Here is a 3,535-nt window from a genome sequence, read left to right on the forward strand (position 1 = left end):
TAACACAATGTCTTTATGTCAACCCCAGAAATGTATTCTCTCACCGTTCTGTGGGTTTGATGTCGGCCACCAGTGCTGTTGGGTGCATTCAAAGTGTCATGACCTCTGTTGTGTCTACAGCTCTGGTGAGAGTCTGTTCGTTTTTCAGGGGGAGCAGGGTGGGGGCGGGGTTGAAGTTATTTTTAGTTTAAAAAACAAAAACAGCATTCCAAGGGGGACAGAGATAAACTGAACTGAAGGTTAGAAGGAAGCTGGGTGTGGACCTATCATAAGCTTTCATTCCAAAGCCTGGAAGTAAGAACTGAGCTTTTCTAGGGACTGACTGGATCATCAGAGCCACTCCTTGGTGGGGTGGGCAGAGCTATCCTTGATCAATGGCGTGGTCAACATGGGCTCTCAGGCAACCACCATGTGCCCACACTATTATGATTAACACTATTATTCTTGGGGGACATTAAATTAAGGGATGACACAGGAAGCCAAGACAGTGGCTTATTCAGTTGGATTCTGAATCACAGTCAGGAAATAGTCTTTCTCTGGTGCCAGCATAATTTCATTTTTCTTAGTACAAATTCAAAGGAAGGTTAGGTCATTCTGGAGGCCAATCTCACGCACAGTGTTCTACACCTTTAAGACGAAGTTGTGCATGAGGTTGTCATACTGTGTAACGGTAGGACTGTCCATTGTGCTCTTGATGGGAATGCCTTCTGTGTTTGCCACGATGATTCCCTGCACCCCTTTCTGGCTCTGAAGTCTCTTGAGTGTTTGCTCCACCTCTGCCATCTCGGACAGATCCAGCAACTCCGAATCACCAACACTCAGCCCGAGAGTGAGTCTGCTCTTGACTCTGCAGTCTCTGCTAGCTGCTAATATTCTTGGCTTATGGCCACTGCTGTCCAGTGCATGCCTTTTTCTCTCATCACCTTCTTGCTCTGTATGCTTCTTCTCCTAGAGGGACACGTGTGCCCCAGCAGATAATCCAGGATAATGTCTCTGTCTTTAGGATTCTTAATTTAATCCTCCCCGCCAAGTCCCTTCCACCTTACAAGGCAATAGCCACAGACTCCAGGGGATATGTTCTAGGATCATAATGCACGCCGTCTGACAGGATTCCCAGAGAGGGAAGCCAATAAGAGGAAAGAGAAGAGAATGAGAGAAAATTACACACTAGGGTTTGGGAGTGGGGTGGGCAGTACAGGAGAATGACTGCCACGATGCCTGCGTGAGTGTTCCTCTCTCCAGCTTCCTGATGTCACAACATTGCCACCCTATGGAAGCATTAGGCTCAAGATAGAACCACTTGTGAGGGTGACTGAGACTCAGCCAGACTACCGAGGTCACCTTCCCAACCTCACAGATCATGACCGAATAGACAGGAACCCATGCACACTATGGTCACGTGGTCTGGGGAAGAAGAGGACACAGGAAATGACTATACTCCTACTCTCAACACTGTATTCAACCAATATCACCCAGGTCTAAAGGACAAAGAGCCAAGGTGAGCTCTCACCTTGAAGACCTAGAATCCCGTAAAGCTGAAGGACTCCAAGTGAAGCTGGACACACCTGGCCATGGCTATGTGACCTTGGACATCACATCCCTGCACCTCCTTTCCACACCCCAAATTACTGCTACCAGCAGTGTCTACTATGTGGGGTTAAACATGGGGAGCAGCGTAATGCTTCCCAAGATGCTCGGCACCGAAACACACAGATAACAAAAGCCAGCATTCCCAGCCCTCCCTGGGCTGGTACCTGAGTTGGGCCTGCCCTACCGCTTGTCTTCCCTGTCCTGTGGGGAGGGAGCAAGCAGGGACATGGGCTGCAGCTCTGTTGTTATCTGTAGCTTGCTGAGCTGGCCTGGTTAGGACAAGGTTTCTGTACCACTGAGGAACACCTGAGGTAGTAACAACTAGATCCTATTAGTCCTTGCCTATTTCCTTCCCAAGAAACCTATCAGTGTGCAGAAAATCAGAGAACAGGCGGGATCCAATATAATTTCTTCCCCCTCCCCCACCCCTGCTCCCTTCGCCATCCTTCCCATCCTTCCCCGCTCTCCCGCCCTCCTCTGCAAATAATGCCGTATCATTGTTAATTTGGGGAACCCAGTATAGTCACTCCCCTTCCCCACAGCACCACATCACTCTCAATATGAATCCCCAGGGGCTTCTGGGACTGTGCTGTTTGACTCCTTTGGAGACTCTCCACAAATCAGCCTCACACCCAGTACCCGCTGCCAGTGTGGGCTAGCAGCCAGACTGGATAAAGTGGGAGTGAGCCTCTCCGCACCCTGGGCCTTCTAGGGGGCTCCCTCTGAACAAGAGTGTCTTTCAAAGCTGTGAAGCCAACTGTGGGACAGGCCCGCCATTGTCCAAGTTGTTTTAAAGAGCTTTGGAAACCAGGACTGGTGTGACAATCTTCTGACTAACATTGACGCTGGAGGTCACAAGTTTGGGGTAGCCACAGGGAAACCATTGTGATCTCAGGCGCCCAAGGCCCGACAGTGGGTGGGTGAGGAAAACTCATACCCAGCTGGAAAAAGAGGCATCTCCCTTCTATAGAAACCCTTTATAGTGGATGTAGAGTGCCATCCCCTACTCTCCCTCCTTAGGAGAGGGGCTAGAGCTTTAGAAAAATGCCCTGCCAGTCTACCCTAAGGCTATCAGCAGCATAGCCTCCTGTCCTTCCCAGCCCCACCTGGCATCATAGTTCCTGCCCCGCTTCTGCCTCTCCCTTGGTTTCCAGAAAGAACGGAGCAGACCCAGGCTGCCAGTCTCCTCAGCTCCCTGCTGCTTCCTTGCCAAGGACTTCCCTGTGCCCACAAGCCTGGTCCAAATGCTAAGCAGCCAGTGAACACAAGCCCAGAATCCCTTCCAGCCTGTGACACTACACCCTCTCTGTGTATCACAATTTGACAATATCTCAAGTTCATTTCTTAAAACAGAGAGTTCCGCAGGCATAGCAGCATGCCCTGATCAGCCTAGACCTGCATGCCGTGACATCAGGAACTAAACAGACGTGTATTCCTGCCAAGCAAGAGAACTCTCAACATGACTTGCCTGTTGTCGTTGGCTTTTGTTTTTTAATGTGGGCTTGGGTGGTGTGTTTTTATTTCTTCGGGTTTTGTTCTTGAGACAGAGTCTTGCTCTCTCTATCACCTAAGCTGCCTCATGATCTTCCTGCCTCGGCCTTTGGTGCGCTCCACCACACCTGGCCACTTTCTTTTTATTAAAACTTAGCAGAGTATCTGCAGAAGACAGAGATGCAAAGGGCCTTAAGACTGTGAGGTCAGATGTCATCTTTGTGGGCTAGGAAGTGGGAGCATTGATGCCACCCTTCCCTGAGGCACACAGCTGGAAGTGGAGACTTTCTTTGTGCCACATCCCCGCCTGCCACCCCCATGTCCCTATATCCTTCCTTCTCACAGGATCACAAGCTCCGTGACAAGGTGCAAACATGAAGTCTTATCAGAAGGACTCTGCTTCCATGAGGACCACTCCTCTCCTCTGGACAAGGAGATTCCTCAGGGCTGCTGA

General features: G+C 50.2%; 1 pseudogene; it reads right to left on the reverse strand.

Moving 5' to 3' along the window:
- Positions 1-451: 451 nt before the first annotated feature.
- Positions 452-783, reverse strand: LOC103691811 (dynein light chain roadblock-type 1 pseudogene; annotated as a pseudogene).
- Between the last annotated feature and the right edge of the window lie 2,752 nt (positions 784-3,535).

Source organism: Rattus norvegicus, chromosome 3, assembly GCF_036323735.1.
Source record: "Rattus norvegicus strain BN/NHsdMcwi chromosome 3, GRCr8, whole genome shotgun sequence".
NCBI classification, from domain to species: domain Eukaryota; kingdom Metazoa; phylum Chordata; class Mammalia; order Rodentia; family Muridae; genus Rattus; species Rattus norvegicus.